Genomic DNA, 12,493 nt, shown 5'->3' on the forward strand with positions numbered 1-12,493 from the left:
CATTCGACAATGCACAGCGGGAAGTGGGGCAGGCACATTGTCAACCCTTTATGTCTTGGACACAGCAGTAACTAAAATACGGTTGCCATCCTCAAGAAGCCATTGACCCACTAGAGTAAACAGACGTGAAGAGCCAACAATATTACAATGAGATAAATATGAATGGCACGTTAGGGGAAGTCCAAAGAAGGAGTGGTCAGCTTTGCCTGGTGGGATCAGAGAAGGCCTCACAGAGGTGGAGAAGCTAGCATTGAAAGACGGGTAGAACTTTGCAAAGGAGAGGAGGAGACAGCATTCCAGACGGAGGGAACAGCATGCACGTTCCTGAGGGAACAGCAAATGGTGAGCGTCGTGGACTGTCACACTGATACCGCTTACTTGGCTCATAGGGAAATCCTATGATGTGGCTTTAGTTCCTTGGGGCAAGATTTTGTTTTCGCTTTCATGCCTCCAACCTCTTGGGAGGCGCTGGAGTCCGTTCTCCTCCTGCTTGGTTCTGGGGACTGATGAATGAAATGGTAGTTGTCCCTAGTTGATGGGTCAGTGAAGGTCCCCAATGGTGGCCATCTTGATTCAGGGTCCCTTCCTCTCGGCGCTCCAGGACTCTTGATTCAGGGAATCTGTTCTTTCTCTTGTCTTGCCTCCCGTTCCCTCTGCCGGCGCCCTGGGTAACTTCAGAATTTCTTCTGGGAACGAGAACTTATATTATCACTTGCCAATGAAAAATGGAATTAAGCATGTGGATCTCTTGCAAAATAAATTACGCAAAGCGTTCCAAAGATAAAAGAAATTCCGATGGGCTTGCTGCTATTCTGGGTAACTATATTACAACATTCTTTCTTGAGTTGAAAGCTGAAGGTTGACTAGGTGAGCTCCAAGCTGTCTTGGGCTCCAACTTGATACCACGATTCAAAGCTGGGAGTTTTAATGCACATCTAAGAGAAGTAACAGGCAGCCCGAAGAACTGGGGACACCAGAGCTGGTAAGAAAGTGCTGGAGGAGCTGGTGGAGGAAGACTTGAGTCTCTGTGGCCTGGGGTTTACTGCTGTTTTTGCTGTTTGGCGTTTCCTTAATAACCTAGCAACGGCCATGATTTGTTGAGAGATCTACTACTCTCTTGAGCTGCTGGCCTCAGAAGGGAGAACATGAAGGAAAAAATAAAGAGGAAGCATGTCTCAATCTATGTACGTATCTGTCCTCTATCTAGATCTCTCTCTACTTGGCCAGCTGTCAAGTCTATCATTATCTGTTATTTATTATGTGTACCTTTCACCTATTCTTCTCCTCTAATTCAGCAGAAAGTTTCCTTTTATTAAAAAAAAAAGCTTTACTGAGATATAACTCACAATCCATACAGTTCACCAACTTAAATTGTACAACTCAGTGGTTTTTTGTATATTAACAGAATTGTGAAACCATTGCCACAGTCAACTTTTAGGGCGTTGTCATCACCCCAGTGAGAAACCCCATAGCCTTTAGCTGTCCTCCCCCACCCCCCGCCCCCCGTCCTTGGCAACTACTATTCTACCATCGGTCTCTATGGATTTGCCTATTCTGGACATTTATATGAGATGGTGTCTTTTGTGACTGGCTACTTTCACTTAGCCTAATATTTTCAAGGTTTACCCACATCATCGCAATTTTTCTTAAGAAGCCCTTGAGTTAGGTGAGCTGTAATAAAGCGTTCTCCCTGTCATTGAGTTTATGGAAATAGGGACGCAAACTCTGCATGCCGCATTGCCCAATAGAGTATCGTTGAATTAATTTTGCCTTATTTAAACTAAAGTGTTAGCACTGAATCTCCCACTAGGATTGGGACACAAGTCCTGTCTTCCAAAACGAAGTACTGGGAAAGCAGGTAGGTTCTGGAGCCAAATTGCCTTGATTCAAATTCTAGCTCTGCCCACCCACCTCATTGCTACTTGTGTGACCTTGAGCAGGTGATCCAATCTTTCTGAGACTCAGTCTCCTCTTCTGAAAAATGGGGATTCAAATTTGTACCTAATTTCTAGGGTGTCTATGAGGACCAAGTGAGATAACGTAAATGCAGAGAGATGTAAAGCTTTCGGCATATTGCCTGGCCCGTGACAAGCCCTCGGTAAAGGCTGACAACCATTGTCATCAATTTCTCAAAGAGTGACAGCCCTTTAGGCACAGGAATGACTATACTACAATATAAGTTCATCGAAAGACCTATGATCAAAGAGCCCAGGGGCACAGTGAAGTGAGCAATCAATTTTGTGCAGGTTGGGGACCAGGAGGAGGGGAGGCTTTTCCCACCCCCCCCCCAGGATTGCAACCTGGAGCCAAGGTCCAGACTTACTGTTCTGTTTTAAAGATTTTCAAATTCAGGGGCGCCTGGGTGGCTCAGTCGCTAAGTGTCTGCCTTCGGCTCTCCTGGGATCACACCCCACATCGGGCTCCCTGCTCTGCTGGGAACCTGCTTCTTCCTCTCCCACTCCCCCTGCTTGTGTTCCCTCTCTCGCTGGCTGTCTCTCTCTCTGTCAAATAAATAAATAAAATATATACAAAAAAAAGATTTTCAAATTCAACACTTTTGAGCAGGCACCCGCCGCTACCACTCCTTAATGAATTAGGCTCATTTGTTTGGGATGTTTATGTACCCAGCCTGCTCCTCGAGGCCCTTGAGTTCTGTGCCCCACGGTGGAAGATGGCCTTTGACCTGGAACTTAAAGGCTGGCTCTGAATTAGGTAGACAGGAAGTGGAAGGGGGCAGAATGAGGGCATGGACATTTCTTATGGACTTACTTCGAAGTATACAATCCTGCCTCATGACTGGTGCCCCTCTTTTCCATACTTCCTTGTAAGAATTAGTTTTTCTATAATGAACAAGTCATGCAGGCACATGGTAAAACGAACTACAGAACGAAAAGCGAGTCTCCCATCTTTGGCCTGTGTCTTCCTGTCCTTTCTTGGTTGCAGTTGGAATTTTGCAATTTTGTAACTCTCCAGAGGCCGGTCACCCATGCAGATCCAAACACCTAACTATGCATCTATCTCCTCTCATCCCTTTGGGCCCCCCCCGCAAGGGCAGCACTTTGAAAATATTCTTTAAAAGAAAAAGTGAAAAAAAGCCACAAAAAATGAAAGCAGAGCCCAGAACCCTGTGGTTTTTTGTTTTCACTTTTATTATTACAGAATTTTCTCCAATGGACACATGAACAGAGACGCAAGTACAATGAACCCTCACGATGGGTACATCGACCAGCTTCTGCAGTTATCTATCCTTGCCCATATTTTTCATGTATAACCTGCTTTCTTTGATTTTGCTTGCTTTCCCTTGGGGTTATAATATTTTAAAGTCCTTGCATTTTTTTCATAAATATTTATTGTGATCCTTGTATATAGAGATTTGCCTCATTCACTTAAACAGAGACATAAAATTTCCATGACATGGGTATTCCATATTTTAGTTAGCCCCCCTTCCCCTCTTTGAGCAGCACTGAGTTCCTTTACAGATTCTTGACATCATAAACAATGTCACCAGATGCATTTAGCTTCAGGCTATTGTGTTATTATTTGACCTTACCCATTCTCCTGCCTGGGAAATAGAATTATAGTGTAGAATTAGTATTCCCCACCAAGAGCTGGAAGTTCTGTACATAGTTCAGTGGAGAAGACATTGCATTGAATTTTGCCACCCCATTCCCTTGATATGAGTTTTATCGGCTAGGATTAGGTTCAATTCTGAATGGCAGGAAATCCCAAACAGTGGCTTAAACCAGATAGAAGTTCCTTATAGAAGTTCATTCCTGTCTCATGTGAAAACATAGATGTAATGGCTCCAGAGTGGGTGTGGCCCTCCACAGGGTCAAAAACTTGAGCTCTTTAACTTGTTGTTCTGCTGTAAGTGGCTTCCATTCCCAAAGTGATCATATGGTACAAAATGGCTGCTCTAGCTCCAGCTATCATGTCTGTATTCCAGGCAGCAAGAAAGGGGAAAGGACAAAGGTACACTCCTTCTTTAGTGACCTTTCCTAAAAGTCGCACATACCACTTCCACTTACATTTCGTGGGCCAAAACTTAGTCTTATGGCCATCTAGTTGAAAGGGTGGTTGGGAAACACGGTCTTTATTTGGGGGTGAATGTGAACTCAGCTACAAATCAGATATAAGCGTTGCACTGCTAGTGTGTGAACAAGATGCTGTGGGAGCTACCAATACGCCCAAAGGGAGATCAGGAAAGGCTTCGTAGAGGAGATGATACTGGGGCTTGCCTAAGACAGGCAAGTTTTGCTTTTTATGAGATTAAACAAAAGTAAGTTGGAAATTAATGGGAAATTCAACTTAAAAAACTGAAATTGTTTCCAAACCTTTCTCATTTTCTAAGAAATTTTGTATCCAGTCCTCAGCAAGAGTTACTAGGCCAACTCAGGAATTATTTGTTGAGTGGATGAATGAATGAATCAAGGGAAAGTACTGATGGGGACAGACTCCCAAGGCTGAGACTATGCGTAGTTACTGTGGCAGACTTTATTTTCTGGAGATGGCCACAACAATCCCTCGCACCTTGCATGCTCTTCTGTAATTTATCCTTGTCTTTGTTCCAGAAGGTACGATCTATGGCACCACCCTTGTAAATCTGGGCAAATGCTGGGACTCCTCTGGCCAATAGAACAGGGTGGAGGTGAAGCTGTGTTAGTTCTAGGGAAGTCCTTAACTGGCCTTGGGGTTTCCACCTTCTGTCTCCTGTGACTACCGTGCTGGTGAGGAGCCCAAGCCACGTGGACAGGTCTGGAGGATGAGACATTATGGGGAGAGAGAAAGGAAGGGAGAGACTAGGGAGCACCAAGATGCCAGACAAGTAATAAAGAAGTCATCTTGGAAATAGACCCTCTAGTTCCACTGCCTTGGCTGATGCCACATGGATCGGGGAACAGTCCAGCTGAGCCCTCCCTGAATTGTGGACCCACAAATGCTCAAGTGAAATAAATGTGGTTTGTAGGGCAGCCATGGATCTCTGGAAATCTGCCTTGAGACACTATGTTATGGGGCATGCTGGGTTGTTCCTGGCAGAGCCCTGCATGCAGGGCCTGTGAAGAACATCTGAGGAGGGCTGTGGTTGTGGCCAAACATAGCTGTGGGAGTGAGTCTTGTGTGGCTTCCAACAACCATTCCGCACCAAAGGAAGAGGGCTCCTTAGAGAAATTATCTTACATTTTAGATGCACCCAGAACAGCCTGTCATACAAACAGCAAGGGAACTATCAAGCACATCTAGGCTCATGTCAAAAGGACTCAGGAACCAGCTTGAAAAGGTTCTGACTGGCTAGAGAAGGGACAGTTCGCGCATTTGTAAGGATAAGGGCCGCAATGGATTGAAACATTGCAAATTTGTTTAAATCTGTAAGTTCATCACAGAACTTCGGTCACGTGTGGAGCACGCAAAATATCCAATTTGTTGTTTTGAAGACTGATAAATAAAAGAAAAAAATCCATAATTTGTCCCACTTTTCCCATGAACTGAGCCTCAGTGTAAGCAAAGAGTTGATGAGAAGTGTCTTCTTAGAGATGTATTCTGCATAAAAAATAGAGAAGGAATGACAGAATTAAGATATCATCAATTTGAAGCTCCTGATGAAATAACTTTTCTCATCAGCAATCATTAACATTTGCTAAAATCACAAAAGCAGAGATAACTCGGCATTACGTTCCTCCTATTTACAACACCGTCTATGGAAAAGCGAAACTGGACCTGGTCCAGGCTTCAGATCTTACGGCCAATTCGTAGGGGACGGAGGAACCAGTTAAAGGACACCATGGAGATGTCATCAGCACACTCTAGACCATAGGAAACTCTTTCTTCTACAAACAAGGGCACAACATGAGAGAGGGAAGGGGAACCTGTGCAATAAAAGGGATATCAGCTGATTGCAATGCAATCGTGATTCCACAACCCCTCCAGGCCTTTATGCCATTCAGGGCATGCTTTAAGCTTTGGCACTGTTGCCAAGTGCCAGTTCTTTCTTAACCTGCTATTTGTGTTCTTGAGAGAACTGGATTGTTCCAGGCTATGCCACAGGTCAGAGGCCAGGCAGTGGACTGCCTGACTTGATTGTATGGCCTTTTCTGACTTATTCAACTGGAGATACAGGGCTGTGGGGGGTCTTACTAGGATGGGTTGATGTGTGCTGGTGTTTAACACCCTGGAAGTAAGCTGGGGACCCACAGGGGTAGCTGATAAACTTTTCACCCAAAGTATTGATTTCTCTGTGATTTTCTTTTTGGTTTTCATAGAAAATCCAAGTATGTGGGCCAAAGAGATACATCTGAGTCCATTTAGTCAGTGATTTGGGGAAAGGTGAGGGGAAAGAGTAGCACATGTAGAAGAGGTAGGAGCTGGGGGTCTGGGCAAGCCCACCATGGATTCTGAGTGGGTTCTCACATTGAACAGATGCGGAGAGCCGCTGGTTTCCTTCCTTCCTTCCTTCCTTCCTTCCTTCCTTCCTTCCTTCCTTCCTTCCTTCCTTCCTTTCCAAAAGAGAGCGAGAGAGCATGAGCAAAGGCAGGAGGAGGGGCAGAGAGAGAGGGAGAGAATCCCAGGCCGACACCACATTGAGCATGGAGCCCAATGTGGGGCTCGATCTCACAACCCCGAGATCATGACCTGAGACAAAACCAAGAGTCAAACACGCAACACACTGAGCCACGCAGGCGCCCCTGATTTTCCGTCCTTAATGGCATACTTGCTGAGGTTGGCACGTCTGATTCTTCTACTGAAGAACAATGTATCTGTGGGCTGCTCGCTTGACTTCTCTGTGCCTCAGTTTCTTCATTTGTGAAATGGGGATTAAAATAGTAGCACCTACACGTTAGGTCCGTGTCGCAGATTTTGAACATTGGATCGGTTAGTGCGTGAGAAGTTGAGAATAGTCCTTGGCACAGGGTGCATGCACAGGTGACCAAGAGCCAGCTCTTGAACCCCCTGGGTGCCTCAACTCACTCTGCACTGAGCGAAAACTGGTCTGGTACACTGAGGGACCTTGGCAGCCTATGGGCGTCTCCGGGCCAATGAGCACCAGGGAGGCACCGAGGCATGTATGGCCACTCGCTTGGCTTGTCCCTCTCACAGCCAATGGAAGCCGGTGGGTGAGCCCAGAGACCCATCATGCTGACTCGTGGGGAATTTGCTGCCCACAGAGGAGGGAAAAATGCACCTCCCTAAAGCCAACAAAGGCCAGGCCAGTGCTGTGGGAGGAAAATAACTCGGGCTATAGATTTTCTTCCCGAGACTTGGAGTTTCGCCATGAACAACATAGACATGGATGCAATGAGCATCACGGCTTCCTGAAGCACCGTCTTTGTGCTTCCAGGGGGCGGGGCTGATGTCACTCCTCAGTGTCACTCTGGTTCTTTCACTGATTGGTCCAGGGCTCTGGCTCCCAGCTGGGCCCCAGCCCCTGTTATCTGCGGTGCTAGGCCCACAAGCAGCTCAAACAACCCCTCTGAGCTGCGAAAGGCTTTAAAGGTTTCATATTTGGAGGCTCTTGTGAAACCTAGGGGTAGGTCACTTGCCATCCCCCGCACTCCAAACCTATCCCTGCCCTTGACCTTTGCATACAAAGATGTCCACAGTCTTCCCCAGACTTGCCAGGAGACAGGATGGAACTTTCTTAGACCTCATTTCCTTTCTTGCTCATGCAGGCCCTAGGGCATCTCCGAACAGCTAGGGATGCTCCATCCTTGTTTGGAGTATCCTCTGTGACGTCTGGGGGGAGGCTGGAGCCACGGCCCCACCCGCGTGGGAGTTATGGGGTGGGAATGGATGCAAAGACCTGATGTCTGGAGAGAAGGGAGGATGGCCAGGACAGAGCAAGGTGACAAGGAAGGGTCTGAGTGGGGCTTTGGTTCCTGGGCAGTCAGCGAGGGTGTGCTCATGTAATGGGCAGAGAGGATACATGTCAAAGACCAGTAGGGCCAGATGACTCTGTAACAGACCAGTACAGCCTGGCTCTGGGGCGCTGTCCCAAGTTCACACCTGCAGTGATGCCGCCATGTTTCCCAGCTGGTTCTCTGCCTGTCCTCCTTGAATCTTGGAGGATCTTTCAGAGTTGGGGGTCACAGGTGAGGTTAGAAGCTGCACGCACGCCCCATTGCACATGTGGACCGGTCACTGGAGTGGAGGGGGAGGGGGCTGCTTCCAAACAGCTTCTTGGTGACAGCAGTTCTCTCTCCTGGTCATCCAAAGAGCATTCTGTTTCAGAAGAATGCTGTAAGGACCTTGCCAGAGAGGTGAATTCTTGGGCTCCACCCTTCAGGTACGGAATCAGAAACTCCAGGCTGGGACCAATATGTGTCCTAATAAGCTCTCTAGATGATTCTGGCACCGAGGAAGTTGACCACCAGTCTCATCCATCTCTGTACCTGGCCAGGTGTGGTACAGAATAAATGTGTGTTAAAGTGAAGAAAATCCAGGTCTCGTTTGCTCCTCTGCCATCAGAGATCCCAAATGAGATCATAGTAAGCGTTTCGCTGAGGGGGAGGGAAGGATGGTTCCAGCTCCGGGGTTTGAGGACCGTGTGGCTCACCAAGGAGGGAGAGAACAAGGACAGAAGATTCATGGGTGGGGAGCATGGTGACTGCTGATGTCACAATGCCCCCATTTACCCTGACGTCAGGCTCCTGGACCGCCTGAGAGGGTGGCAGAGAGAGGATGGCTGGCCGCAGTGAGAAGACCAACGGGGAGGTGGGATCGAGGACTAGGGGGCCATTTGCAGACAAAATATAAGCACCGGGCAGGAGAAGCACCAGGGAACTGGAGGAGGCATGGGGAAACATGGAGACCTGTCAGGTAAGAGTCTGCGGGCCACAGCAGGTGTCTCCGATGGGGAACGTCCAGGGTGACAGCGAAAAAGCACGCACCCAGGAGGGCAGGTCCTTCACGGGAGCCTTCTGCTTGTTTGAGGATTCTCGGGGTGTCAGACAGTCTTTTCCCTGAGCGGCTCCCAATTCTGGCCGCACACCCCCTGGGGACTTGGTCAAACAGACTGACGTCCAAGCCCCACCGTCCGGATCCTGATGAACTGTTTGCAGAGGGCTCGGGCGTGGGTACGTTTTAAAAAAAGCCAGTCAGGTGACTCTACTCCGCTGTCAGGATGACAAATCTACTTAAACAGGAAAACAAAACAAAAAACACACACTTACACGATATACCCATGTTTCCTCCTGGGCGGTGGGCGGCAGGGATCATGCGTCCCGTCCCCCCAGAGACGCACGGCCTCTGGACAGAGCTCGGCACCAAGAGAATATTAAGTGAGGTTTGGAAAATGCCGTCATCGTTAAGAACCTATAGAAACCTATAGGGGAAAAGATCAACAGCCAAGTGAACCATGGATTAAAAAAAATTATGAATATTCAAGTTGCTTATTTAAAAATAAGAACAGGGTATAAAAGGTGACATTAAATAAAAATAATGTTCAGGGGGCATCTGGGTGGCTCCGTCGGTTAAGCGTCTGCCTTCGGCTCAGGTCGTGATCCTGGGGTTCTGGGATCGAGCCCGGCATCGGGCTCCCTGCTCAGCAGGGGAGTCTGCTTCTTCCTCTCTCCCTCTGCCCCTGCTCATGTCCTTTCTTGTCTCACTCTCTCAAATAAATTAATAAAATCTTTAAAAAAAAATAACACTCAGAGACCTTACGATCAATGCAAGTACTGCGGTGTAGACGGGGTAGTGAGGAGAACAGGTGCCTCTTTGGGGCCCCCATGGTGATGTTTCTGGTGGCTGCAGCCCCACTGGCCACTCTGCGATGGCCGCCCTGGTTCTGCACCTGTGTGAGCTACCCTGGGTCAGTCTGAGAGCAGCAGAGAGGCAAGGACTTGGGAAGCCAGAGTTCTTGGGTTCAAATTCAGACTTGAGAGCACTTCCCTCCCTCTGTTTTAGTGGACGTTAGTTCAGGGATGTCTTCCAAGTGCTTGCAGCTGGGACTCGTGCAGGACACAATGGTGGCTTCCTCCCCAGGCCGTACAACGTTCTGGCCCCACAAAGCCCTGGTCTGGGTGTAGCCATTCTAGCAGCCTTCTTGGCCCTCTTGCTGCTGCCACCGTTAGGGGTCTGGAGTGCCCAGGCTGAGCCACGGATGACCCTGGGCTTCCCTCCTCGTTCCTTCTAGTCCAAGCGAAAGCCCCTTGGGTGCCATATTGGAATCAGTGACTCAGTGTGTGTCTGTGTGTCTGTGTGCCTGTGAGTATGATTGTATGTTGGTGTGTGTGTTTGTGTGTCTGTGTGTCTCAGTATGTGTGAATGCATTTGGTTTTGTATTTGTGTCCCTGTGTGTGTCTCTGTATATGTGTGTTCCTCTATGTGCACGTGTGTATGTGTGTGTGTGCCTGCGTGTGCACATGTGTGTGTCTGTGTGCAGATGCCCGCCCCCCCCCTTTCTGGAGTCCCCGATCACTGTGCTTTCTGCTTACGGGTCACCCCACTAGCTCCTTCCTGCCCAGTGGCTGTCACCGAGCTGTGACAATGGACACCAGGCTGCAGGGCCTTGGGGAGCGAGGAAAAGTGCAGCGCGGCTGGTACAGGCCACTCCCTGGGGAATTTTGACTGAGAAAAGGAGAAAAATAGAAGTCAGGGAAGCTTGGGGTCAAGGGAAGAATTTTTTAGAGGCGGGGATCTGGGGGGATGTTTGAACGCAGAAGGGGAGGAGCAGAGGAGAGGGACACTTGGAAAACTCTGGTGGGGAGGCTGGGAGTGAGGCTGGATGGGAGAGGCTGAGGAGGGTGGGGACCAGAGGCGGGAGGAGAGACAGATGTCCCCACCCACTGCTCTGTTCCCAGGACTTGCTACCAAGCCCGGAGGTGGCGAACAGCCCCAGCATCTTGTGCTGTCACTACCAGGAATGAGCTCCTACCTGCAAAGGGCTGGGCAGAAGTGAGCTTTGAAAAGGCAGCAAACACTCAGTGAGGTCCATGGTATTGCTTGTGTACACGGGCAAGTTCATTTCCTCGTCTCACTCGTGCTAACAGCTGGGCTCAGTCCTCGACAGGCTCAGGGTCTTTGAGGACATACATGTATCCATGTCTCACCTCTGAAGGCTTGCCTGGCTCAGGGGTCTGAACCCCTTCCTAGGCCCATCCCCATCTCTGTTCCCCATGCCATCTCCCACTCTGTGCCTGTCCCCATCCCTAACCCCAACCCCATGCCCGTCCCCATCCTTAGGTCTATCCAATTCCCACTTCGCCGGAGAAATATGAGGGCAAGAGAGGTCAGTAACCAGGCCAAGTTCATACTGCTGGCTAGCCAGGTCCAGGGCTGGACCCTAACACCACCGGTCACCAGTGTTCAAGCTCTGAACTCCCATGCCAGAGTCCTACATGGCTTGGGGTCCCTGGTCCCTGGCTCCTGTATGACTCTGATCCTATTGCCCGCTTGACCTCCTAACATCACTTTGCTGGCTCCTGACTTGGTCCTTTGCGGTTCAAACTTCAGCCAGACTGTGTGTCTCCGCTCAGACTTTTGTACCAGCTACTGGCCCCGGGCTGGCTCCTAGTCCTGTTGCTTCCCCAGGACCTCACGGGACTTTCCCAGTCCTAGTCACCCCCAGGCCGCCATATCTCTGATGACAGGACAGACAGGCAGGTAGGACAGGCTCCGACGAGGGTGTCTGGGAGGAGGTATTTTAAGTTGGAATGGACCAACTTCACGTCCATGGCCTACCACAAACGGCACAGTGGGGACTCCACTGCAGAGAGAGGAGATGGGCCATGGAGCCATGGCTCCACAGAGGGCGGGACTTGTAGAATCAATGGGAAAGGAAGAAGAGGTTTGCCAAGTGACAGTGAGTGCCTAGTTGAGGCCAGATGTCAGGAATGTGCAGCAGGTTGGGCCTGCAGCCTGAGAAACACTTGGCCTACTTTGATTTTCAATTTTCATTGTGTACCTCTAAAATAAATGTGTATTTTACCTTTATAATTTTTAAGGTTTTTAGGAACATGGGAAAGAATGATTTTGTTTTTGGTTTTAGAGGCTTACTTTTGGCCTTAAGGAGACAAAGGCCAATTGGCTAATTATAGCCTACAAGTCGCTGGCTGATGGCCAGGCCTCCTTTGATCGGTGCAAGCCACCTGCTTTACATTTCCAGGCCGTGTTCTTTTGCTAATGCGTTCTCTGGCCTAATGATCCATTATTTTACTCATACTCAGTCATGAAGACCCAGCCCCCCCGCACGCACTGCCCCCTTGTGTTTCCACCCGTGAAACCTGATCCTCTGTACCCTCTTGTGTCCCCATCCTGCAGTATGGGTCTTCTCACTGATGCCACAGAGACTCGTTCACAGGTGCGCACACACGGCTCCCCACACTCACCCCACCTCATCCCTCCTTTAGCAACTTTTGCCCCATTTCTACCCTCCTTTGTTTGTTTCTACCCTCATTTGCCTATTGTCTTTTGTGATGATACTATTCAAGTTTCTCCGCTAATTTTTTGTTTTTTGTTTTTTTTTCTTATGGATTATAGGGCTTACATTTTATTTTTATTT

At 48.8% G+C, this 12,493-nt stretch overlaps 1 protein-coding gene across 2 annotated transcripts in view; it reads left to right on the plus strand.

Moving 5' to 3' along the window:
* The first annotated feature begins 229 nt into the window (after nt 1-229).
* CDRT4 (CMT1A duplicated region transcript 4) overlaps nt 230-12,493 on the plus strand; it is a 40,856-nt gene continuing 28,592 nt past the window's right edge. The window contains exon 1 of one of the 2 annotated variants that reach the window (XM_057312100.1): nt 230-342. The gene's annotated coding sequence lies outside the window, so the exon portion shown is untranslated. The remainder of the gene's footprint in view (nt 343-12,493) is intronic. The other variant, XM_057312101.1, reaches the window with a different exon arrangement.

The sequence above is a fragment of the Ursus arctos genome, unplaced genomic scaffold (assembly GCF_023065955.2).
Source record: "Ursus arctos isolate Adak ecotype North America unplaced genomic scaffold, UrsArc2.0 scaffold_14, whole genome shotgun sequence".
In the NCBI taxonomy this organism is placed as follows: Eukaryota; Metazoa; Chordata; class Mammalia; order Carnivora; family Ursidae; genus Ursus; species Ursus arctos.